Source organism: Kogia breviceps, chromosome 5 (assembly GCF_026419965.1).
Source record: "Kogia breviceps isolate mKogBre1 chromosome 5, mKogBre1 haplotype 1, whole genome shotgun sequence".
NCBI lineage: Eukaryota > Metazoa > Chordata > Mammalia > Artiodactyla > Physeteridae > Kogia > Kogia breviceps.
Window position 1 is genome coordinate 38,088,978 of NC_081314.1, and position 27,398 is coordinate 38,116,375.

Here is a 27,398-nt window from a genome sequence, read left to right on the forward strand (position 1 = left end):
CACACACACACACACACCAAAGATATGCAGATGAAAAAAAGGATTTTTCTGTGACCGTATCTAGTGTTACTTGGTTAAGATACGACTATGAAACTTTTTTAAAAAGGCTTTATTTGTCCTTACGTTTTATGTATTTAGATCCCCCCACCCCCCGCACTGAACACTGAAGAATTTACTTAAACCACGTATTTACAACCCTCTTTGTAGCACCTTTTGCAAAGTGGCTTCTTAGTTGAGACGATGATGTACTAAATGAAAACACTGCAAGTTTTAAAACATTACCCAATGTTATATGGCAATGATTCTCCAAATTCAACACACACACACACACAATCACTGAGGACACTTGTGAAAATGCAGATTCCTGGGTCTTATCCTCCAAAGAATTTGATTTAGAAAGTCTTGGGTGGGGCCCAGTAATCTGTATGTTAAACATGCTCACTAGGCAAATCTGATGCAAATATTTTGTGACTCACACCCTGAGAAATCAACAGAAACTCCATAGCTTTGGGGGGGCTTGGAAAATTTTATAAGGCTTGAAATTTCTGTCTATCTGTAATTGTTCACGAAGCCTGTATGCTATGCTAGCATCATTTCCATAAAAAGCGGACATTCAGGAAATTTGGTGGCATGGATGGATAACTGCCCAGAGTCAAAGACCCATGAGTGAGGAATTAGGATCATCTGAATTAAGGATACGGATTTGATCTGTGTAGTAGTTATGGAAGAGTTGTCATTTTTCCAATTTTGTTTTGAGGGTGGAGCAGTGGGTTTAAAGAAACTATGCCAGCACTGCAGGGCCTGCCTCTGAACTTCACAGGAGAAACAAATAAACTTCTGTTTACTTCACTGTTATTTGGAGTTTTGGATACAGCTGAAACTAACATTGATATGGCCACTTTCCTCCATTTCCTCCCCAGATGCAAACTTAGATTCCTGACTTTTTAATGACAAAACAGGAGCTAAAAGAGGGATAGGCATGAATTCACCATTCTTTTAGCTGCTGCTGAGGAATTTTTGCATCTCTGGATGCCCCTGAGCTTTGGGGACATGACCACATTGGTGGGTCTTACTCTGAAGAGTTAGGACCTCACATCCCAACCTCCTCCAGAATCCAACAGGGAGGGGATGGTACAGAAGACCGTCTCCAAAGATGACCACCCATGTTTTCCTTCCCTATAAGCACACGCCACTCCCCCATTGAAGGTAGGATGCACTTCTCCTCCCTTTTACATTTGGGGCAGCCTTGTAACTTGCTTTGACCAATAGAACGTGGAAGAAGTGATATGCTGGGTCCCAGGACTTCTTGGTCCAAGACTTAAGAGGACTGGAAGCTTCTGCTTCTTCCTTCTTGGAAGCCAGCTTCCATGTGAGAGTCCTGAGCCCCCTCACACCTCCACACTGTAAGAACATCCAAACTAGCTGTGTGACAAGGCCCCAGGAGAAACACCAGGTCACCCACAGTTGAGTAAAAGCTTCTTGGAGCTTCTAGCCCAGCCTGGCCACAGTTGAATAGGCTGAATGAGTGATCCCCAGCCAATGCCAAATGGAGCAAGAGAACTGCCCAGCCAACCCTACCTGAAGTCCTGACCCACAGAATTGTGAGAAATAGCAAACAGTTTTTATTTAAAGCCACTGAGTTGTGGGGTGGTTTGTTATAAAGCAATAAATGACTGACACAGCTGGGAAGGGTCATCTGCCGCAGAAGGGAGAACACTTAGGAGGTAAAGAAAGGGCGGATGATGAGAAAAACCTACTCTGCTACCAGTTTGCCTGGTTCCTGTCGCCCCGGCTTTGAGTTTTGAAAAAGGGGACTTAACAACCATTATTCCCACAGGCAAATAAATTCTGTGTTCTCAAGAATTAACCTATAAGACATATTTGGAGCATAATGTATTCAGAGGTTGGAACCGATTCAACGCACTTCAGTACCCATTGCTGACTTCCAAGTATCAGTGTTCATCCATGTGTCAGACTCTTGCTTTGTATGCAAAGCAGACATGTAATACTGGGTTAGCCCTACCGTTTCCAAGGAGGTATGTCCTAGTGCTATATAACTGTGTACTGTACCCAGTGCAGTGTATCAAGCATGATTCTGGGTAATTTTATGTTCATCAGTACTTTTTAGGACAATCTGTTTATTGAATCTGATTTCATTGTAAAAGAAAAGAATCACAGACATTAAAAAAAAAAACTTAAGGGACTTCCCTGGCAGTCCAGTGGTTAAGACTCTGCATTTCCACTGCAGGGGGCATGGTTTCCATCCCTGGTCAGGGAACTAGGATCCTGCATTGCATGCTGTGTGGTATGGCAAATAAACAAACAAACAAACAAACACTTATATTAAAAAAACAAACTAACTAAAAAACCCCCCAAAACCAAACGTATGGCTACCCAAGGGGGGCGAGGGATAAATTAGGAGTTTGAGATAAACAGATACACACTACTATATATAAAATAGATAATCAACAAGGACCTACTATACAGCACAGGGAACTCTACTCAATATTCTATATGGGAAAAGAATTTGAAAAAGAATGGATATATGTATATGTATAACTGAATCACTCTGCTGTACACCCGAAACTAACACATTGTAAATCAACTATACTCCAATATAAGATAAAAATTTTTTTAAAAAGAAGAAAAAAAAGAAAAGAATGAACACCTAGGTATATATGGCCTACTCCAAGAAAATCTTTATTTACTTCACAACAAAAGCTCTCAGAGGAAAATTCTCTACTCCAATCCAGCAGAAGACAAGATATTTAAATAGAAAAATTTTGTAAAAGTGCTTTCCAGGGATATATTAAGAATGTTGATGGAGAATCACTCTACTAAAACTACCTGCTTGGTGACTAAGGATCTTTAAAGTATTTATAGTTCAGTTAATTGCAGACAGAGGGCTTCAGCTTTTCAATTTCTGAAATTAATACAGGATTAAAATGTGGCTTGGAAGCGCAGTGGCAGCAGTGGTTCTCAGCCCTGGCCAACTGCTAGAAGCACGTGGAGTCCCTCCAGTCCAAGACCCAGAGGTTTGACCTAATTGTTCTGGGTTTTTTTTAATGCTCTTTAAGGGATTCTGACATCCAGCTATGATTGAGAACATGGTTGAAACAGTTTGGGCCCTGGGGTACTTCTTAGACATGAACATTTCTGGACCTCATCCACACCTCCTGAATCAGAAAGTGGGCCTCATGAGAACCACTGTGCTATGTGATACAAATTAAAAGGGCTAAATGGGGACTTCCCTGGTGGTCCAGTGGGTAGGACACCATGCTCCCAATGCAGGAGGCCCGGGTTCGATCCCTGGTCAGGGAACTAGATCCCACATGTCACAACTAAGAGTCCGCATGCCACAACTAAGAAGCCCAAACACCGCAATGAAGATCCTGCGTGCCACAACTAAGACCCGGCAAGCCAAAATAAATAAATAAATATTTTTTTAAAGGGCTAATTGACTCTATGTCCATTCATTGTGCCTCGATACTTAATTAAATGTCCATACATCTAGAGCCCTTCTTACATTCATTAACATTGCATTTTTTACAGGATTATAAAAATCTAGTAGAAAAAAAAATTTTTAAGTTAAAAGGTATTATTTTATTTCTGATTTTTAATTCACTTTTTGTTGTAACAGAAAGGAAAGGCATAAAGAATAAAAATAACTCCACTGTTACTTTGAAATAACATTATTAACATTTTGATATCAATTTGCTTTTCATAAAAAAATGACTGTAGGGGCTTCCCTGGTGGCGCAGTGGTTGAGAATCCGCCTGCCGATGCAGGAAACACGGGTTCGTGCCCTGGTCCGGGAAGATCCCACATGCCGCGGAGCAACTAAGCCCGTGAGCCATGGCCACTAGGCCTGCGCGTCCGGAGCCTGTGCTCCGCAACGGGAGAGGCCACAACAGTGAGAGGCCCACATACCGCAAAAAAAAAAAAAAAAAAAAAAAAAAAAAAAAAAAAAAAAAAAAAAAAAAAAAAAAATGACTGTATTGTACACATTGTTTTATAACCTTCTTAACCTGCTTTTTCACTTACATCTTTTATATCCTACTTTATTACTAAATATTTTTAGACATCATATTTTTTAAGTTGCCTTTATTCCATCACAGGAATGTGCTAAATATATTTTATCAAAACTTTAGCAGTTGTTTCATATTTTTGCTTTTATAAATAATTAATGTTTTCTTCGATTATTAAAAAAGTTGGGGTTTTTTTTTGGCTATGCTGTGTCTTTGTTGCTTCGTGGGCTTTTCTAGCTGTGGCAAGTGGGGGCTTCTCTTATTGCAGAGCATGGGCTCTAGGTGCGTGGGCTTCAGTAGTTGCAGCATGCGGTCCCCAGAACGTGTGGGCTTCAGAAGTTGTGGCGTGTGGGCTCAGTAGTTGTGGTGCACGGGCTTAGTTGCCCCGTGGCATGTGGGATCTTCCCGGACCAGGGATCAAACCCGTGTCCCCTGCATTGGCAGGCGGATTCTTTTTTAAAAAAAATAAATTTATTTATTTATTTATTTTTGGCTGCATTGGGTCTTCATTGCTGCACGCGGGCTGCGGGCTTTCTCTAGTTGTAGCGAGCAGGGGCTACTCTTCATTGCGGTGTACGGGCTTCTCATTGTGGTGGCTTCTCTTGTTGCAGAGCACGGGCTCTAGGCGCATGGGCTTCAGTAGTTGTGGCACCCAGGCTCAGTAGTTGTGGCTCGTGGGCTCTAGAACTCAGGCCCAGTAGTTGTGGCGCATGGGCTTAGTTGCTCCGCGGCATGTGTGATCTTCCCAGACCAGGGCTCAAACCCATGTCCCCTCCATTGGCAGGCAGATTCTTAACCACTGCGCCACCAGGGAAGTCCTAACAAAAGTCTTTGTTCACATTCATGATGCCATTCTTGGCATCAGTCCCTAGAAGCAGTATTCATAGATCAAAGTGTATATACCCTTTAAGGCTATTGATACACAATGAAAAATTGTCCTTAAAAAACAGCATCCTTAGCCAATTCCCTTGCACCATAGGGTGATGCTATATATCACCACTTTATTTAATCTATGCCACTTTAGTAACAGGATGAGTTCCTACTATTCTTTAATGAGGTTAAATCTTTTTGTCATTTTAAAAAATTTATAGCCCACTTGTATTTATTTTCATTCTTTATCCATTCTTTTAAAAATGTGACTATTCAGTTTTCTTCCTATTGAATTGAAAAAGCTTTTTACATACTAAGGATTACATTCACCAACATTTGGAGGCAAGAAAAATACAGTAAACCCTCAATTGAGTAGCATCAGAATGAGTTAATTCCAATTCCATGTTCATCAAAAATAAACTATAATCATTTGGTTGAATTACATTATTGGAAATCTGTAAAGAATCAGTATATTTCCTTTTCCTAGTACTGTACTACCCTGAACAAATACAGTACTTCTCTAATGATTGAGTTTCTTGTGGTGCCTCATAGTGATTGTTCTGAATTTTCCATTGTATAAAGAGAATGGGATTCAGAAAGTCTGAGTCCTGGCTCCACAGCTACAATTTATACGTCCTAGACTAAGGACGTGCTTTAGTTTCCTCATCTTTGAAACAGAAATAACAAGTATGACCTCTACCTCCAATGGTGACTGTGAGAGACAGTTTGCAGGATATGCATACAGATTTCGGAGACTGGCTATCTGGATTTGAATCCCTGTGCTGCCATTTAAAAGCTATGGAGTTTGGGCAAGTTCTTAATCTCTTCGGGCTTCAGTTTCCCCATCTGTAAAATGAGGATAATAATAGAATTTACCTATTGGAGTGGTTGCAAGGATTAAATGAATGAAAGTCTATATAGCATTGTAGAACAATACCTGGCAGGTAATAAGCACTATGTATCAACACAACAATCATTACAATAAATAAAAGAATTTGCCTGTTATGTGTTCTCTCTTTTTTTTCTTCTTGCATATTATGAACTGTTTATTTACTTGTTAAGGTAAAATTTACATATAGTGAAATGCACTATCTTTTTTTTTCAAGCTTATGAAAATTTTTTTAATTGGAGTATAGTTGCTTTACAACGTTGTGTTAGTTTCTGCTGTACCGCAAAGTAAATCAGTTATATGTATACATATGTCCACTCTCCACACTCATGTCAGTGGTGGGCTTATAACTGCTGTTATAACCACAGTCTTGGCAGGTTTAAAGAGCTGAGCTGAATCTCTACCAACCCCAGGACGTACCCTGGAAATGAGTTTCTGAATAAGGCTCTGACATCAACTTGCTTTTTGGCGATTCACCTCTTTCTTCTCAATGTGGAATGCAGGAAAACCAACCTGTTCTTTATTAGCTAGAGTATGACTGTCAAAGCTAACCATGTGGGTTGGTTACTTTGCTTACATCCCGGAAGTCACCTTCACAGGCAGACAGCCAGCCACTAGAGTGTGGACCCAAGGTGCTCTAAGACAGCTCTGCACCAAGGTTCCTTATGTCAAGGGAACTGAGATAGGAAATGCATGGATTTTTAGATGTACTGTCTATAGTTAGGTTAATTAAATTCTGTGTTCTTTGATTTATGCTCTTAGCTAACAAGGAAAATTTTGGTAACTCTTAATATGAATCATAATCAATACAGAAGATGATTAAAAGAACTCTCAGCATTTTGGTCATTTTATCTGATAAAACTCCCACTTTTGTCCCCACGAGTTACACTGTGTAAAAGAAAATATGCCCATATGGAATACGCTTGTGAGTCAAAAACAAAGCCAATGCCCAAAATACAAATCAAAAACACTGCCTAGAACAACAGGCCTCAACTAATGAATTAAAATGATTGCTGGTTTCTTTAAAATATTAAGCCCATCAACGCTTGCCAAGAACCCCTTGGCTAGCTGAGGGATTCGAGCTGCATTGTTCAGCTCGAGATTGAAATCCTTCCATTCATCGTTGACATGTGAGAGACAAGACGAGGCTTTGACAGACAAGGGATGAGGCACCAGATGGTTTCCATCTGTATCTCCACTGATCGCACAATGAAAACCCACCTTCCCTGATCAGAAGGCCACGCGATACGCGGATAATGAATACCCAGTGTTTTTAAAGGAGCGTAATCGCCCTTCCCAACCAGAGACGTATAAATATTAATGAACGCAATCTGGTTCTAAGTAAATTTAGCATGAACTTTTAGCTACCCTCCCCTGACAACTTCCTCCCTCTTTAACTGAATTAAGTTTCAAAGTTCTGTGATTAAAAATAGCAAACCCTGAACTGAAGTTGGATCTGTGGCTGAGGAAAACCTCTCCCTTCCAGCTAGTCACCAGTTAACACAGTTCACATCATTGTGTACTTTTTTTTTTTTTTAACCAAAAAAGGGTCTCAATTTGAATGAATGTTTAAGCAAGTGTGAATAGTGAGATATAGAATCAATACAAATACACAGGGAATTGATTAGTAATCTATCATTTCCGCCATGCCTATTTCCAAAAGGACTTGAGCAAACTTAGAGATTACTACACACAGTACCAGGAGTTGTTAAACAAGCTCATTTCTGCAAAGCCCTGGACTGTATTATATATTAAACTATTGAACCCTAGGAAAAGAAAAATGATTCTTTCTTTCTCTCTCTTCACCTATACACACACACACATACACATTTTTCTGCAAACTTAACCGAGAATAACTGAGAGTATTAAAACAGCTTTAATTACTAATATTCAAGAGAAAATATCAGTTGTTTTGGGGCGGATGTTTTGAACTTGCATCAATAGTATTAGTCTTCTTCCTTCTTGACTCACTCCCAGCGGCTTTTATCAAAAATATCAGAAAGAGACTAAGATTTGAAATTTTCCACTAATTCCTTCCATTGCTTCCTTTCCCTTCCATTCAAACAAGGAAGATTTGCATACTTTCTCTAGCTTATGTGTCTTTAATCTGTCTAAGGAATGCATTTTCCATGAAGCAGATTCTATATTTTCACCACTAACATTTCCCTGTGGATCAAAGTGGCCAGAATCTTAAAGTGAAAAATGTCAAATCAGTCCAAAGACAGTATAAACAATTAAATCCATATTCTCAACTTTAGTCCCTCATGTGACTTGAAGGAAATAATCCTTTTTCCTCTCCTCCAATATTTATTGTTCCCATTTTGTCAATAAACAAATTTCTATTGAGTACTACTATGTGTCTGGCATTGGCTACTGAAAATCAACACAATGGACAGTATTGCTATTCTTAGGCACAGATGTTATTTCAGAGACATCCTTCAGATATTGTAAAGAATGTTCTTTGCCATATGGTAGCAGCATCAGGCATACAGTTGATGGGTGTCTCTATCTCATGTGATCAAACCCATCTCTTAGCCTCCAATCCTCTTTTGGGAATATGCTCTCAGCAGGATTAATTACCAGTGTAACCAGCAAGACTGGTGTTTAAGGTTCAGCTTCACTAAGTCTTGACAAGCTTTCTTTCACCTTCCCTAGCACAATTTGGTTGTCAGCAGCATGGTCACATGTCAGAATAAAATCAATAAAGCTGGAGTCAAGGATGAGCTGAAGCTTGCAAAGAAAATGCTGAGTAAGTAAAAATGCACTTTGGCTATGTTCAGGGCAAGAAGAACAGGAAGGGCTAGACCCCTGGCTTGAGCCAGATGGTGCAATGTTAGCATATGACAAAGAGGAAGGAAAACGGTCCTTCTCCCTGTGGCTTTTGTCATTTTTATCAGGAAGAATGACCCTCAAACTGTAAAGAAGAGACCTGAAATGGTTAATTTTAGTAGTAGGCTGAAAAATTGAGAAGATGGAAAGTGAGTATCTAATTGTGTTTAAGTCTCTAGGCTCAGGTGCATTAGATCCTCAGAAGTAATGGAGAGAAACAAACAACCAACAAAAAGTTTTTCTCGTTGCTGTAGATGAGAAAAGTAAATTTTGTCTTGATTATCAAAAGTGGGACCTGAGGGCAGTGGAGGGAGAAAAGTGGGTGTGGGAAACAATATCACACCTGTAACACCTGTAATTCTAGAAGTTATACTTAAATACATGGTTTATGAATATTATTGAAAGAAAGTGAAATGAGGTAATCAATAAAGAGTAGCAATGGGTTGGGAAGGAGACATAAACAAATATATGATATATGATATGTGCTATTTGACAATATGATAAAACAAATATGTTAAATTATATTTTATGTGCATTTACATCAAGGTATACCAGTGGCATCACATACCTATTTCAGCAAGATGCTTGACAAAGTCTTGTAAGGTATCCTGGGGTAAGATAGTAGGATGTGACCTGAATAACAAAGAATGAATAGATGAGTTGAACAGTTGAGAATTAATTAATCAACGTCAATTGAGCTATTGAGCTTTCTCCTGTCAAAAACTGTATTGATGTGGATGCAGATAGAGAGGATTATCATCACTGAATGGTTGTAAATAGTCGAAATAATATAATCACGTATATAAAATGATCTGATAAAATGAATTAGATAAAATTTAGAGAGGAAAACATAACGTATTGCATTTATTATAAAACATAATTAGGAAGTACAGGGTGCAGACTTGGGGGAGACCTGGATGACAGCTGCTTAGAAGAAAAAAACTGAGTCAACAGAGTGATACGGTGGCACATACGAAAAAGAAACTGTAGTGAAATCTTAGAGAAAGAGTGACAGAACATATTCTTTGCCCCCTTCACTCCTGTTTGCCATGGTCACCCTGGTGGCAATGGGGACTTTATAACATACTGGCATGTGCTATGGGAGGATATCACCATGAGCAAGAGACAGCCCTGTTTGTTCTTCTATCGATACACTATGGAATCTATCAGGATGCTCCTAATAAACTGGCTGACCTTGGATATAAGTGAATTATGGAATGAAAGATCCAGGATCCTTAGAGGAGGGCAGAAGAATGGAAAACAAAAGAGGAAAAGGAAAGCAAACCTGAGGTGTTCACACAGAAACAGATGGTCCAACGAAATAGAATAGAAAGACCAAAAGCAGTCTCACATAATCGAAATTTTAATTTATGAAAGCCTTGGCATTGAAGACCAAGCCAGGAAATTATGCTAGTATAACTGTTTTTCATATGAGAAAAATGAAATTGGATCCCTATCTCATGCAATAGAACAGAAAAATCCACTCCAGATGCATTGTAGACTTAAATATAAAGGTAAAATTTTAAAACATTTAGAGAAAATATAAAATAGGGATGGAAGGATTTCTTAAGCAAAATTCAAAAATTACTAGGCATAAAAGAAGAGACTGATAAATCTGACCACAGTACACACACACACACACACACACACACACCTATGAACTAATAAATAGGAGGTTGATATGAACAGCATTTCACAAAAAAGGAAATATTGATGATAAATAAGTATGAAATGACATTCAACCTCATTAGAAATCAAGGCAATGCTTTTTCAGACCACAATAAATACATTTTAGATGGTTAAATTTAAGAGCCTGACATTACCAAATGTTATCAAGGATGTGCAGCAACCAGAACTCTACCACAGTGCTGGAGGGAGTGTCAATGGGTTCAACTTCTTTAAAAAATAATTTTGAATTAGTAAAGAATGCATTTACCTTCTGACCCAGCAATTCTATTCCTAGAGAAACCCTTACTCACGTGCACCAAGAGACTTGTTCAAGAAAATTCACAGCAGCATTGTTTGTAATAGCAAATCACTGGAAATAAACTCCTTAAACAGGAAATAACCCAAGAGTCCATCCACAGAAATACAAAATAAACTGATATGTTCACACAACAGAATATTACACAGCAAGGGTAAGTGAGCAAATTCTAGCCTTACATAATAGATAGAGCTTAGAAATACAATTGTGAATGAAAAAGCAAGTTACGGGAAATTATATATGGCATGCTACTTTTTTTTTTTTTTTTGCAGTACACGGGCCTCTCACTGTTATGGCCTCTCCCGTTGCGGAGCCTAGGCTCCGGACGTGCAGGCTCAGTGGCCATGGCTCACGGGCCCAGCTGCTACGCAGCATGTGGGATCTTCCCGGACCAGGGTACGTAACCGTGTCCCCTGCATCGGCAGGCAGACTCTCAACCACTGTGCCACCAGGAAGACCGGCATGCTGCTATTTTCATAAAGCCCACAGACAAGCAAAATTTTAAAATATTTATTATTTAGGGAGATATACACACACATAATAAAACTTAAAAAAATTCCTTATGATAAACAAAATTTATAACAGTATATCTCAGTGGAGGGAGATAGGAGATAGGATGAACAAGGAACATTGTATATATTCAATATCAACTATACTGCAATGTCCTACTTCCTAAATTGGGCAATAATTTCATGGGAGATATATTTCATTATTAAGTTTCATAGCATGTGCGTGTGTGTGTGTATAATAAGATCTAAATTTTCATACTAAAATAAATTAAGGAAAAGACACACACATACACGGAAAGCAGGCCTTCTTAACCCCATCAAAGCTGACCACGTGGGCTTCCCTGTTGACGCAGTGGTTGAGAGTCTGCCCGCCGATGCAGGGGACACGGGTTCGTGCCCCAATCAGGGAAGATCCCACACGCCGCGGAGCGGCTGGGCCCGTGAGCCACGGCCGCAGAGCCTGCGCGTCCGGAGCCTGTGCTCCGCAACGGGAGAGGCCACAACAGTGAGAGGCCCGCGTACCGCAAAAAAAAAAAAAGAAAAAGCTTACCACGTAGCACTTACAAGTGATCAAGGTGTAAAGGAAGGAAGGTTTTGCTTCTTTCTCTGGATATCAAGTGGATTATCAGTCAAGCTGCAGCTTAAAATGGTTTCTTTCTGCCTTTCTGGAAATGGGCTGGTCTGTCCAACTTTCCATTTATTCTATGTCAATAAGGCAATATTACAGAGGTACACTTTCCAATTAAGGGAAAAGAACATCTCAGCTGTACTCAGTATGATTAAACTACAGCTGCATATCATCTTCAATCCTAGGAACCATATTTTACGAGAAGTATTTGACAAACTGGGGAGTTTCTAGAGGAAGCTAATATAGACAGGAGAATGTCGAAAATCCATTTCAGATGAATGGCTAACTAGATTTGAACTTGAGCCACTCAACTGTGAGAAGAGAGAGATTCGGAAAAATGAGGTAGATGACCTCAAAACTGAAAAAGAAATGCTGTCAAGTTTAAACATTTTTAGCTTTATTCTGCATACAGAGTAGCCACCTACTACTAATGGGTAGAAATATACTGAAGCTGACTGAAGCTTTGAAAATTAAAATACCAGCTCACAGCAGCTAGCAGGATGAGTAACTGGAGGATGGCCTATTATAGTTCAAGAATTACCTACAGCTGTTACAGAATGTTATCCTTTAAAAGAAAAACAAAGCTTAGAACCTTTCCCTTATAATGGATTACATTTTATAATGCAGACCACAGGCTTAGTATATTTTTGGTCTAAAAATCTAATACTACTAGATCATATGTACCTTGAGCTTAGTTATATCATTTATTTTTTCCTCCTTGTAATTCAGTTCCAGAGATAGTGGTAAAGAATGAATGACTGTGGTCCTTAGTAACCATCTAACTCTATGGAAGTTACTTAATCTCTTTGAGCCTCGGTTTCCTCAGCTATAGAATAATACCTCTCCACACAAGCACACACCCACCCACCCCACCCCCCCGCAATATGTCCACATTCTAGTCCCTGGGACCTGTGATTATGGTACCATATTTTTGTAAATGGGATTAGGTGAAGGATTTCACGATGAGGAGATCATCCTGGATTAGTTGATAGGCCCAGTATAATCACAAAGGCCCAGTATAATCACAAAGGTTCTTAGAAGAGGGATTCAGGAGGAAGCAGAGGCAGAGGAGAAGATGAGGTGATGATGGAAGCAGAGACTGGAATAGTGTCCTTTGAAGACGGCGGAAGGGGCCATAACCCAAGGAAAAAAGGTGGCCACTAGAAGCTATAACAGCCAAGGAAATGGATGCTCCCCACAGAGCCTACAGAAGGAACCAGGTGTGCACACCCCTTGACTTCAGTCCCGTGGAACTCATTTCAGAATTCTGACCTCCAAACTCTTAAGATCATACTGATACATCTATGTCACTTAAAGTCACTACCTTGTGGTAACTTCTTACTGCAACAATAGGAAATGAATACATCCTCTCACACGGTTTTGGTGAGGATCCAGTGGGATAACCCAGTAAAAAGTTCTTGGCTTCTCAAAGGGGGAAGGGGGTGGTGGGATGAATTGGGAGATTGGGATTGACATATATACACTACTATGTATAAAATAGATAACTGAGAACCTACTGTATCCCACAGGGAACTCTACTCATGCTCTGTGGTGACCTAAATGGGAAAGAAATCTAAAAACGATGTATGTATACGTATGGCTGATTCACTTTGCTGTACAGCAGAAACTAACACAACACTGTAAAGCAATTAAACTCAAATAAAAATTAATTTAAAAAGAAGTTCTTGGCTTCTATTACTGTTATCATCCACCTAATTTACCCCCCAATGAAGGTTCAGTCTCACAATCAACTGTATTAGTGTGCCCTTAGTTATCTGCCCTCACAAGGCATTTTTATACCTTTGTGTATATTGGCTGGGAAAGGGTTCTGGACGAGAGTCAGGTGTTAACAGCCATTAATGGTGCGGGTCCTGACAGGTGCTTGTCTTCTCCCAGGTCATTCCTCAGCCATTAGTAGAGACTAGATCCTTTCAAGCTCTAAAGTTCAATGATTATATGCTCTTTTAGGTAGCCCAATAAATGCTTTCTGAGTCCAACCTCTCTCCCTCTCTTCTGGTTGAACCTCTAGCCAGTGGCTGAATTATCTAGTGCCAACTGCCCCTAGGTTACCTTTGCTCTGGGAACTGATTAACCAGGCAGACCTAATTCCATGATTAAAACAAACAAACAAACAAACAAAAAGATGAAAAGAGGTGGAGCAGTTCCTAGCTTAAATTTATCCTTAAAAAGGTATTCAATGTTTCACAAAGAAGGTTCTTAGCAAAAAAGCTTAGCTCTAAGAGTCCATATAGATTTCCCCTGGGTCCTTCTGTCTTTAATTCAAGGCTATCACTTTCAAGAACAGAGTTGGCTGGCCATTCTCACCAAGTGCTCTGCCCAGGCTCTTATCCTCCGAAGTGGCAGGACGTTTGACACACTTTCCTTGTTGCTAAAGGTGTAGATAACAGGACATGTGCATCAAAAATGACCAAAATAGAACAGGCACCAAAGTGCCGTGGAACACAACCTCTCTTTCCTATCTCTGCTTTTTCCAACTCACCATGGAGAGAAAGTCTGTGAGAAAGCTTTGCCATCTATAAATTATTCTGCAAATGCAAAGAATTCTTTTTTATTTTTAAACTCAGTGTTGGGTTAGATGTCTTGATAGAGACATGGACCATATTCAGCCGCCCCACAGAAGAACAATTACTTCAACCCGAGGAAATCCAGAAAACTTCATTAAATCATTGTGAAAGAAGAATATATCTTAGCTAGAGAAAATGAGGAGGACATTTTGGGGAGGAAAAGAAAACAACGATAGTGCAAAGGCAGAAAAGCCTCCTCTGAAAATAGTAAGAAGTTTGTGTGTCTGGCATATAGAGGGGAGGGACAGACAGTAGCAGGAGAGGGGGTTTAGGTCCCTCCTGGGCTTCTGAATGTTATCGTGTAGAGTTCACTTATCATACGGGACAGGGCATGTTCAGGTTGCTTTTTTGGAAAATAAAAAATAAAAATTGGGTAGAGGTATCCAGGATGCTGGGGTAGCCTAGGCCTGGGATAGGGGCTCTGGCCTGGGGATGCAGGGAAGGTGCTGGATGGAAGCAACCTTCACTGGCAACACCTGGATGTTGGGGAGAAGTCCGTAATGGCCTGGAGGTTTCCAGCTTGGCTCATACGTGCAGGGCGACATCACTGGTCAGTCATCGGAAACAAGGGGGAGGTGGGGGGGGGAGAGTGAGAGAGCAAAGTTTAAACCACAGGCGCTGAACTTTGGACACTGGCTGGATGGGACGTGAAGAAAAACTCAGAACACTAGAGAGTAGAGCCACTTAGGCCAAGCGAGGCAAAGGAGACAGGAAATGTGTGGCCAGAGGGTCACAGAGAGAGCAAATGTAGAGCAATGAGCAGGGAAGGGCGCTGGTCAGTGGGGCAAGGGCACGGGGAGTCCACAAACTCTAGCGCAGACTGGCTCGCCCAGCGCCCCACCGAAAGAAAGCGAGAGCTCCGCGCATGCGCAGGAGGGAAGGCCGCGTCTCACCCTAACTCGGTAACTCGCCACGCTTACCAGGAGCCTTGCGCAAGACCCGAGCTCGCCACGTTCGCTCGAGGAGCCACGGGACGTTGGTTTCCCATAGTCTCAGGATGCCAGGGGCAGAGCCCGGCTCCAGCCACAACCACTCAAACACCGAACATCGAATCCGTCCCCAGCTTACCGAAAAAGCAAGATGGGAAACAGCATGCACGTGGACCCAGCAATGAAACCAAAGCGGGCAGCGGGCGCATGCGCAGATGCTTCGCGGGCCGTCTCCTCAGCCTCCCCAACCTGCTTAGCAAGGGTAGACCTCTATTTACAATAGACAGGGCATGGAAGCAACCTAAATGTCCATCGACAGATGAATGGATAAAGAAGATGTGGCACATATATACAATGGAATATCACTCAACCATAAAAAGAAACGAAATTGAGTTATTTGTATTGAGGTGGATGGACCTAGAGTCTGTCATACAGAGTGAAGTAATCAGAAAGAGAAAAACAAATACCGTATGCTAACACATATATATGGAATCTAAGAAAAAAAAAGTTCATGAAGAACGTAGCGGTAAGACGGGAATAAAGACACAGACCTACTAGAGCATGGACTTGAGGATATGGGGAGGGTGAAGGGTCAGCTGTAACAAAGTGAGAGAGTGGCATATATACACTACCAAATGTAAAATAGCTAGCTAGTGGGAAGCAGCCGCATTGCACAGGGAGATCAGCTGGGTGCTTTGTGACCACCTAGAGGGGTGGGAGGGAGGGAGACGCAAGAGGGAGGAGATATGGGAACATAGGTATATGTATAACTGATTCACTTTGTTATAAAGCAGAAACTAACACACTATTGTAAAGCAATTATACTCCAATAAAGATGTTAAAAAAAAAAAAACAGTAGACCGCTAGGCCTCAGTCTAATTAATTATCTTTCATAAGAGTACGAAAAAACTTTTTATTGAAGTACAGTGGATTTACCATGTTGTGTTAGTTTCAGGTGTACAGCAAAGTGATTCAGTTTTATATATATATAAGTTAAATATATAAATGTATATATATATTCTGTTTCAGATTCTTTTCCCTTATAGGTTATTACAAGATATTGCATATAATTCCCTATGCTATACAGTAGGTCTTTGTTGTTTGTTTTATACATAGTAGTGTGTATATGTTAATGCCAAAGTCCTAATTTATCCCTCTGCCCCTTCCGTTTTGGTAACCGTAGGTTTTTTCTATGTCTGTGAGTCTATTTCTGTTTTGTAAGTAAGTTCATTTAATTACAGCTTAAGTGACTAGAGAAATCAAAGAAGCACATAAATGCTTATACACAGGATAATCATTAAAATATGCCCGTAAGAGCAAGGGCTGGGGAGAGAATAAAAATGACCCTGCTGTACTGAGAAGGGGACTGGATTGACCCCAACGTGAGTCAGGACGGAACCGAATCCCTGCCTGATGAAAAGGAAGAGAAAGGAATGATATTGGAATGGCAATGTTAGTATCTGGGAGTAAGTATGGGGGACTGTGCTTTTCTCATCATAAGGAATATGCAAAGGACATCAAAGAGCTGCTTCTTTTCTAAGGGAGGAAAGAGCAGTAGAAGAAGAATGGCAGGAGACTGAGTGACAGAGAGGAAGGGCCAGTGCCGTGGGCCTGGGGGCGTGGGGTGGTGAGGACGCCAGGCAGCCCTGGAGGTGCTTTGCCCAGGCCTTCAGGCCAGGAGGGCGACCTTCCTGAACACGTGGCATCAATAACATGGGCTGAACCCATCGCTGAACTAAGAAAGGCAGAGTCAGAACTCGTGGCTCAGGTTCCTTAAAAATATATATCGTCATCTCTATTTTGCTGAGTTTTTAAAAATATATCTGCTTGTGTAAGTTAGAAGATTAATGAGAGCAATTAGTATTTTTTTAGTTTCACCCTGAGCCTGGCTGTCAGAAATAAGAAGAGTACAAGTTATCGGGAAAGCATTCCACAGCCCAGGCAGCTGACACTACCCTGGAGCATTGCTTCTCTGAGGTTGCCATTCTAAGCTTGGAGCATCCATTATTCGCAGGATGGGCAGCCTGGAAGATCATGTGCAGCCTCTGTCCGGCTTCTCTGAGCTGCTCTGGGCGCTGTAAGTATAATTATAATAACATGGACCTACTCACATTATGATCAAACAATCAGTTAATCAATACTAAAAACAGATCCATATCGAAAATTTCCAAGTCTCACATCTGGCTGGTGTAGTTAAATCCACTGGAAGATGAACACCCTTAAATCTAACTGCAAAGGGTTAATTCTAAAGAAATGATTCAGTCCCTACATCAATCATATGTATATATGGACCAGGCCCTTTTTCTCCATTAAGCATAAAAAGGGGTAAAAGATCTATGTTCTTTCTCTGGATTTATGCAAGGCCCGGCTGTCTACACGGCCAAAGCTGGAAAGGAAATACAGGGAAGAAGATGAACATACTTTTGGACCCAAAGAACAAATGGTCAACAGGAAATGGGTTGAACCCTCCTCTGAACACCTACAGAACTCTGTCCCTCCCGGGGGACAGATCATCTCCACCTTAAATCATTTTTATTTACGTTCATACCTCAGCTCTCCTACTATTTTGCAAGCTCTTCATGAGCAGGACTGCATTTTAATAAAGCATCTGAATAACTCATGTCTGTCGTGGGCTCTACACTTTCCTAAGACGCCCTCAGATGCACGACCTCCCTTGGTCTACTGTCAGGCAGGTGCGTGAGAACATTTTCCTCACTTCATATACAACGACACTGGGACAAGAAAATCTAACTGACTGGAAGGTCACGTGGCTGTCAGCTTAAGTCCAGAGTCAGGAATCACACACGTCAGTCTAGACTCCCACACCAGGCCTCTTTCCTCACACCAAGCTTTTCCTCCTCACCCACACGCCACGCCAGACGCCGGTGATCAGCGCATCATGGGAAGGATGTCTGGAGAGAAGAACAAAGGAGCAGAAACACATGGCGGCTGATAACCCCTGGAACACTGTTGCCAGATGCGTGAAGCCTCTGATCTGTTCACTGGCATTACAGAGTCAAGTCGCACTGCCATTCAGAGAGGGAACAAAACAAGGGGTGTGTGTGTGCGCGTGTGTGTGTGTGTGTGTGTGTGTGTGTGTGTGCACGCTCACGCATGTGGAGCACTTTAGTGGACAAAGTGATACGATGAGATGTTGCAGTGGGGCGGGCCCTCAGAGGGCATCTCTTCCAGTGTTGCCGGAGGGTCCTCAGGCTGGAAAGCCTGAGCCTGCTGGGGATGCTTTTGGCAAAATGACCTTCTCTTCAACTGTGCCCAGAATAGGAACTTTGGGGAAGTTATGTCTTGGCCGAATTATTAGCACCGGGTGAGAGGGCAGATGAAAAGGCAGAAGCTCCTGTATGCAGAGGGGCAAGAGGTTACAAATGATCCAAAGAAAGGCAAAGACGGTGGGTGTCTTGGATAAGCATTCCTAGAAGCAGAGCCTCAGATGACAATTCCCATGCAAGTCAGGGCTCTTAGGAGAACATCTGAGGGAGCGAGGGAGGTGTGATGGAGCAGAGGGAAAAGCGTGAAGATGCGGGTCAGGGCAAGTCAGCCTGACCCACCAGGAGCTCTGCAGCCTGAATCGCTCCTCAGAGGTTGCCCTGCACACAGACCAGGGGACTGCGCGGGCCCAGCTCTGGGTCAGCCAGGCATTGGCCAAGGGCTGCCCCCGGGAACAAGGGCCACCACCTCCCAGGCCTCTTTGGGTGAGGCGGGTGTCATCAGCCAGGGGCAATGCTACAGGGGAGGGTGCAGATGTGAGGAGCTGGCGGCCCCTGGAGGATGGGCACACCGGCCCAGTGAAGGGGATCTGGGGGCACAGTAACAGCACCTGCTACAGGCAGCTTCTCACACCTAGAAGAATCTGCGTTCCACATCAGTGGCCTAATTCACAGGCAGATGCCCTCTCATGGGGAATCTGGGCAGCCTGGAGGAGCCAACCTTCTGCCTAGAAACGTGCTGGGTCACCTCCGACTGTATAAAACCATATACCTAAGTTTCTGTACTCTACCTTTAATGAAGCTTTCTAGCCTTTAACTATGTATGTTGGTGTCTTTTGGTCCATCACTGTCACATGATGACAATGCATACAAAAGACTCCACGGATCTGCTTTCTGCCCCCCCAGCGTCTATTTGTACGTCTCAGGGAAAGTGGGTAACTTTCAGTAACTTCCAAAGGAAGCCCAGTCTATTTTGGTATTAAGTACAGTAAGTCCCCTACATACGAACGAGTTCCGTTCTGAGAGCACATTCGTTAAGTCCAATATGTTCATAAGTCCACCAAAGTTAGCCTAGGTACCCTACTAACGCAATCAGCTATATACCACTGCTTTTACGCTTGCTTCCAGACATCCTCGGCTTAAAATAAAGATAGAGTACTATTGTACTCTCTACAGCACTGTACAGTACAGCATACAAAAGCACAACCACTTGTAGAGGATGCATGCACGTGACACTGTACACCAGACACGTGAACTAACTTATGTGATGGGACATGCGAATGCACGTTCGCATCTTTGAAAGTTCACAACTTGAAGGTTTGTATGTAGGGGCTTACTGTACATGTTAGTGATTACTTCCTAAATTTAAGCAAAAATCTATTCCCTTGTAACTTCCATTCACCAAAGTCATGGAAAGGAAGTTCTAATCCTTAGATAAATTATCTTCCACAGGCAAAATATCCACGTGAAGGTTATTCCACAATATTGTATGTGATGTCAAATCTGCTCACCCATCTGGTTCCTGCCCATTGGAGAAATTCCAGTTTGTCTCTGACCCCATGAAGAGGTGTCCAGAACTACCCAACCCTGTAGCAGTGGTGTGACCCACATATGCAACGGAGGACTATTCTTCTTGTTCTGTACTGAGCAGTTCAATTAATAAGAGTTTTAAAAATTAACTTCATGAGTCAAACAGGCCCCATTACATGCCCCAATGTACCACTGATTTATGCCAACTTGTAAACAACTCATCTAAGTATTTTTGCATATGCTGTCTGTCTCACCCCATCCCTAGTTTCTAGATAGATTTTTAAAATTTAACTATAGGCTTTTACACCTACTCAACTGCAGTTCATCTTGTTAGAGTTGGCCCATCATCATTTCAACCTGAAATGATCTCTTTGGATCCTAAATCTGTTCCTCCAAGTATGTGCTGTGTTTCTAGGCTTCATGTCAACCCCAACTTTGATAAATATGTAAACTATATCCTCACTAAAATTATTGATATAAAACACCTTGGGGGCTTCCCTGGTGCTACAGTGGTTGAGAGTCCGCCTGCCGATGCAGGGGACACGGGTTCGTGCCCCAGTCCAGGAAGATCCCACATGCCGCGGAGCGGCTGGGCCCATGAGCCATGGCCGCTGAGCCTGTGCGTCCGGAGCCTGTGCTCCGCAACAGGAGAGGCCACAACAGTGAGAGGCCCGCGTACCGCAAAAACAAAAAACAAACAAAAACCCACCTTGATAGGGCCAAGGGGGGGATTCTCATAGCCCACCGTTAGTGACTACCCTCCCAGAAGCCACTGTAGTTCTCCCTCAGCTTAATTCACGCTTGTTCCCAGACCCAGTCTAAATCTGACAATGAGTTTACTCTTTCAGCTATGTATTCTGATATGCTGAGTTTCGAAGAATGTAAAATAATTTTCAATAAAATATTTGCACTTACACTCATTTAATAGAATATAAAAACAGAATATGAAGCTGGTAATAGTTTTATGAATAAAAATAATCCAAGGAGACAAAGGCCAAATATAGCATATGATTTCAGAATTTTAAAATTGTTTTCTCCCATTGACAAGAGGATGACAAGTCTAGAGACGCCCAATGGGAGCCCTGGATGGGGACAGATGGAATGCCCCTGTCCTAAGGAAAACAGGTGACAAGGCTAACTGCATTATTTCTCTGTTGCTGCACAGCAAATTACCACCAATTGAGTAGCTTAAAGCAAAACAATTTATTATCCATGGGTCAGCCCATGGGTCAGGTTAGCTCAGGCTCCTGCTCAGATCTCATCAGGCTGAAATCAAGGTGTTGCCTGGGGCTGCAAACATCTGAGGTTTGGGGTTCCCTTCGAAGTGCACTGGCTATTGGTGCAATTCAGTTCCATGCGTTGCAAAACCGAGGTTTGCATTTTCCTACCCTCCTGCCAGCTGGGGGCCGCTCTCACCTCCTATAGACCCGCTGCCCTCCCCTGCCGTGCGGCCACAATACAGCAGTTCGCTTCTTCAAGGCCAGCAGTAGATCTCTCTCCGCATTCTGCTAAAATGGAGTCTTGCGTAAAGTAGTTAAGCGAGTGACAATCTCATCATGTTCCCAGGTCCTGTTCACAGCGAAGAAATGGGATTACAGGGGGCGGGGTGTGCGCAGGGGGCGGGGTGTGCGCAGGGGGCGGGGCGTGGGGGATAGTCTCCGACTCCCACCCCTCCCAGCGATTAACACGGGGAGGCACAGGGAAGGTCAGGAGCAGAAGAGGGGGCTGGAGAGGCCCTCTGTGCCCTGCCCCGGAGTTTGAACTTTATTCCAAAAGCACTGGAGGCGGATTGAGGGATGCCTCTCCCTTTGGGGAAGTGCAGGAACATGTTGCAAGTCGCAGAGGTTAGGAAAGCATTCTAGGAAGTACAGCACTCCAGGACAGTATGATGGAATGAACCAAGGCAAGACATGTAAAGCAGAGTATCATCTACATACACACCTGAATCACGTGTTGATAATTTACCCCCTCACTTGCCTACATGACACCTTGAGAAAGGTATGCTATGCTTTGCTCTGCTGCTGCTAGGATGAGGTGTATATACCCTTCACACACCAGACAGAAAAAAACAAAAATATTTTGCATCACTAGAGAGCCTTCTCCAAACAGAAACAACCTAACACTAATCCCTAAAATTAAAAAAAAAAATTTTTTAAACACTTGAGCCTATTCCTTTAAGTTGCTAACCGCCCCGCCCAAGAAAACACATTTAAAAACAGAAATAAAGTCACAGATGTAGAAAACAAACCTATGGTTACCAGCGGGGGGAAAGGGGAGGGAGGGATAAATTGGGAGACTGGGATTGACATATATGTGCTATTGTATATAAAATAGATAACTAATAAGGACCTGCTGGGCTTCCCTGGTGGCGCAGTGGTTGAGAATCCACCTGCGGATGCAGGGGACACGGGTTCGTGTCCCGGTCCGGGAAGATCCCACATGCCGCGGAGCGGCTGGGCCCGTGAGCCATGGCCGCTGGGCCTGTGAGTCCGGAGCCTGTGCTCCGCAACGGGAGAGGCCACAGCAGTGAGAGGCCTGCGTACCGGAAAAAAAAAAAGAAAAAAGAAAAAAAAAGGACCTGCTGTATAGCACAGGGAACTCTGCTCAGTACTCTATAATGACCTATATGGGAAAAGAATCTAAAACAGAATGGATATATGTATATGTATAACTGAATCACTTTGCTGGACACCTGAAATTAACACAACATTGTAAATCAACTATACTCCAATAAAAATTAAATAAAAAAGAAAAGAAAACACGTTTATCTGTGACTTTTGGACAGCTATCAGCAGACATGTGAGGACCCACACAGATGGGATAAGCACGTGAGGAACTGCTGTTTTTCCACCAATTTGGATTTTGAACAGATTAACTATAGTTTCATGGTCTGTTTTATTTTCTTTTCTTTAAATACCTGCTGTATCCTTTATTCAAATTGTCTGGTTCTTCTAAAGGCTGGGCACCCCTCCAAATATTACAAATAAAAACACATTATGTTCCAATTGTCTTTGAGTTTCCCATTCACAACTCTGTCTATACACTGTAACCTTGAGGACAATCACAGTGTTTATTCTAAAATATAATAATGACAAGAGCTAACTGAAAGCTACATACTACATGCCAGGGACTGTTCTCAGAGCTTCATATCCTCACACTCAGATGAGGAAACTACGGCACAGAAAGTTTAAGTAACTTGGAGATTACATAGGTTATTAGGGGTGGAGTTTGGCTGTGAACCCAGGCAGAATGGTCTGCCTTAGTTCCCAGCCTTGCAGTGAAAACAGATGCCAGCTACTCTATGAAGGGGTTTCTTGGAGGTACTCAGTAAATGATCACTGACCACCAATGACTACTTTTGAGGTGGCAGAGTCAAAAGTATATAAAAATTAAAGTCTAATCACTGTAAGATTATGTTACAGATGTGAGAGGCACATAAAACAGTAGGATCAATAAATCCAAGAGGTAGTTCTTTAAAATAAGTCAAATAAACCTCAGAATTATACAATAAACCAAGAAAAAGAGAGAGAAGCACAGATATTAAAATTTTAGAAATTGTGAGTGAATACTGTGTGCAACTCCATGCTTATTATTTTAGAAATACTAAGATAATCTTTAGATATAATTTGAATCACCAAAATGCACAAGCATAAACAGACACATTGAATAGACCAAGTGATTAGAGAAAACAAACAACTACAAATTTAAAAATAATCTAAAAAGTTGTAAAAGCATTATCTCATTCAAAAAATAATCCAGGCATAGAAACTTCCACAGGGAAGTTCTTTCACATTCTCAAAGAAAATATAATTCCCATAGGTCCCAATCACAGAAAAAGATAAAAAATTCCTAATCATTATATGAAGTTATTTTGATGTCAAAACTAACAAGATAGCATAAAAATTCAACTAAAGACAAAATTATTATAAAAATTGATGCAATAATCTGAAACAAACATTGAATACAGCAGTGAGTTAAGAAAACATTTCATCATGACCATGTAGGTCCAAGAATAAAAAGATTAGTAAATACTAGGAAGTTTTATATTATAGTACACTATTTTAATAGATCAAAGGCAAAAATTACACAATAATTTTCAAAAAACATGATACTCTGTATCAAGTCTGGTGAATTGCAAGCAATTCTCATTGGATACTCACAATAACCTTATAAGATACTTAAATTATTATCCTCATATAACAATGTAAGAAACTGAAATTGGAAGACAACAACTCACTCAGTGACATACAATTTAAGAGGAAGAGGTGTAATTTGACCCCGGGTATGCCTGGCCATAAATCCTACGATCTGACTTCCACATTATGTTCTCCTTATAGAGGATCATTTACCAAAATAATCAAAAGGCATTGTATGGGCTTCCCTGGTGGCGCAGTGGTTGAGAGTCCGCCTGCCAATGCAGGGGACACGGGTTCGTGCCCCGGTCCAGGAAGATTCCCACTTGCCGTGGAGAGGCTGGGCCCGTGAGCCATGGCGGCTGAGCCTGCGCATCCGGAGCCTGTGCCTCGCAGAGGGAGAGGCTGCGAGAGGCCCGCGTATCGCAAAAAAAAAGAAAAAAGTCCTTTTTGATTAAAAATACTCTCAGCATATTAGGAATGCAATGAAATTTCTTTAACATGGTTGGAAAAACCTACCCTAGCTGTTAAAATCAAAAACAAGATAAGAATATCATTAAATATATTTTAAATTACTGTGGAAATTTGGGCTAATGCTATAAGACATAATTCTGGAATAAGAAGTATCCTCTTTAGGGACGGTGGCAGGGAGGCTCAAGAGGGAGGGGACATATAGCTGATTCACTTTGTTATACAGCAGAAACTAACACAACATTGTAAAGCAATGATACTCCAATAAACATGTTTAAAAAAAAGTATCCTCTTTAGAAGGGCATTAGAATCATTATTTGGTGTAATATGACTGTACTAAGAAAACTCAGGAGAACTAGGTGAAAAAATGATTATCATTAATGAACAGAATCAAAACCAATATAGAAAAACCAATAACTTTCACCAAACTCACTGATGAGCTCTAGCAGTTTTCTGGTTGTGTCTTTACGATTTTTTATGTATAATATCATGTCATCTGCAAATAGTGACAGTTTTACTTCTTCCTTTCCAATTTGGATTCCTTTTATTTCTTTTCCTTAGGCACAGCAAAGGAAACTATAAACAAAACAAAAAGACAACCTACAGAATGGGAGAAAATATTTGCAAACGAGTCAACAGACAAAGGATTAATCTCCAAAATATACAAACAGCTTATACAGCTCACTATCAAAAAACAAACAACTCAATTGAAAAATGGGCAGAAGACCTAAATAGACATTTCTCCAAAGAAGACATACATATGGCCAAAAAGCACATGAAGAGACACTCAACATCACTAATTATTAGAGAGATGTAAATGAAAACTACAATGAGGTATCACCTCACACTGGTCAGAATGGCCATCATCAAAACTACAAACAATAAATGCTGGAGAGGGTGTGGAGAAAAGGGAACCCTCCTACACTGTTGGTGGGAATGTAAATTGGGGCAGCCACTATGGAGAACAGTTAGGCAGGTTCCTTAAAAAACGAAAAATAGAGTTACCCAAAATAGTGCAATCCCACTCCTGGGCATATATCTGGAGAAAACTCTAATTTGAAAAGATACATGCACCCCAATGTTCACTGCAGCACTATTTACAATAGTCAAGACATGGAAGCAACATAAATGTTCATCGACAGATGAATGGATAAAGAAGATGCCATATATATATATATATATACATACACACACACACACACACACACACACACACACACACACAGGAATATTACTCAGCCATAAAAAAGAATGAAATAATGCCATTTGCAGCAACATGGATGGACCTACAGATTATCATACTAAGTGAAGACAGAGAAAGACAAATATCATATGATATCACTTATATGTGGAATCTAAAAAAATGATACAAAGGAATTTATTTATAAAACAGAAATAGACTCACAAACATAGAAAACAAACTTACAGTTACCAATGGGGAAAGGGCATGGAGGGATAAATTACAAGTTTGGGATTAACATATACACACTACTGTATATAAAATAGATAACCAACAAGGACCTACTGTATAGCACAAGGAACTATATTCAATATCTTGTAATAACTTATAATGGAAAAGAATCTGAAAAAGAATATATATTTATATCTGAATCACTTTGCTGTATACCTGAAACATTGTAAAAACTATACTTCAATAAAAAGAAATCAATAGCTTTTATACAACAGTAACCACCAATTAGAAATCAATAGAAAAAAATCCCAAATATAATTCAATTAAAAGTATATAATACCTACTAATAACCTTAAAAATATGCAGAACTTGTGTGAAGAAACAATTTTTCTGTCACATCAAATAAGAATTGAAAAAACAGGTGGATTATGAAATGATTAAAAATTGTAAAGATGCAAATTCTTCCAAAATAACTCATAGTTTGTACATAACTCCATGCAGATATATCATAATTTTTTATTTGAAAATTAATTCCAACATTCACCTTGAAGAACATTCAGATGATAGTTACTAAGGTACATTTAAAATATGGAATAGTGAAGGGATTATGGCTTACCATATCAAAAACAGAAATGTGCTATACAAAATACAATATGGTTCTGCTACAATAACTAACAGATGGTTAAAGAAATAGAAGATCCCAGACATAAAAACGTATATACTAATTTAATTAAAGATAGATTTAATCACAACTCAATAAAGAATAAAGGGATTATTCAATAAATGGTGTTGAAGTAACTATTTGAATAGTTTAAAAATTATATCTCTACTTCATACAGTATGTCAAACTGAATTACAGGTGGATTACACACTAAATTTAAAAAGAAAATTATAAAATATTATGAAAAATATAGGTGGTTATTTACTGGCTATTGGCCAAAGAATTTCCAAACATAGAAGTAGTGGAGTACATCAGAAAGTAATATTAGATTTGACTGTAGTAATAAACATGAAAAAAATCATATATCACACAGCACAATACTCAAAATTAACGGGCAAACAGCAAAGTAGGAAAATAATTTTCAGAGATGTGACATACAAAGGATCGTTTTTTCTTTGTATTTTTTTAAAACATCTTTTTTGGAGTATAATTGCTTTACAATGGTGTATTAGTTTCTGCTGTATAACAAAGTGAATCAGCTATACATATACATATATCCCCATATCTCCTCCCTCTTGTGTCTCCCTCCCACACTCCCTATCCCCCCCTCTAGGTGGTCACAAAGCACCCAGCTGATCTCCCTGTGCTATGCGGCTGCTTCCCAGTAGCTATCTGTTTGACATTTGGTAGTGTATATATGTCCATGCCACTCTCTCA

The 27,398-nt window shown here is 40.8% G+C and overlaps 1 protein-coding gene and 1 non-coding gene across 37 annotated transcripts in view; one reads left to right on the top strand and one right to left on the bottom strand.

The window, feature by feature from the left end:
* The window catches only part of THRB (thyroid hormone receptor beta), a 380,110-nt gene that overhangs the window by 301,701 nt on the left and 51,011 nt on the right, over positions 1 to 27,398 (bottom strand). For 17 of the 36 annotated variants that reach the window (XM_067033884.1, XM_067033879.1, XM_067033871.1 and 14 more), the window contains one exon: positions 9,185 to 9,249. The exons of the other annotated variants lie outside the window; for them this stretch is intronic. The gene's annotated coding sequence lies outside the window, so the exon portion shown is untranslated. The remainder of the gene's footprint in view (positions 1 to 9,184; positions 9,250 to 27,398) is intronic. 36 annotated transcript variants of the gene reach the window in all.
* TRNAW-CCA (transfer RNA tryptophan (anticodon CCA)) lies at positions 3,249 to 3,321 on the top strand. The gene has a single exon. It is a non-coding gene; the product is annotated as a tRNA-Trp (tRNA).